Raw genomic sequence first — 307 nt, forward strand, 5'->3', positions numbered from 1 at the left:
AAAAAATCTGCAAAATTGGTTCCCACTGTTTACCTTTTTCTGTTATCATTTGTGAAAATTCTGATAATGACAGGTCCCACTACGTAGCTTTTGAGCCTCTCAATAATATTAAGTGTTCATTCACTAGCATATGTTGTTACAACAGGACAGAGTCAAAAAATATTTTGGTTAATTGAAGGAAAACTTCTCCAGCAGCTTTTACTGGAAGCTCTTGTTGGCCTATTTTATTAATCCCACACATACTGGAATGACAGGTCCCCCTATCCAGTAAACTGCCATCTTCAAAGAATATTTATAGTTTCACAAG

This window comes from Lonchura striata, chromosome 4 (assembly GCF_050655825.1).
Source record: "Lonchura striata isolate lonStrDom1 chromosome 4, ASM5065582v1, whole genome shotgun sequence".
In the NCBI taxonomy this organism is placed as follows: domain Eukaryota; kingdom Metazoa; phylum Chordata; class Aves; order Passeriformes; family Estrildidae; genus Lonchura; species Lonchura striata.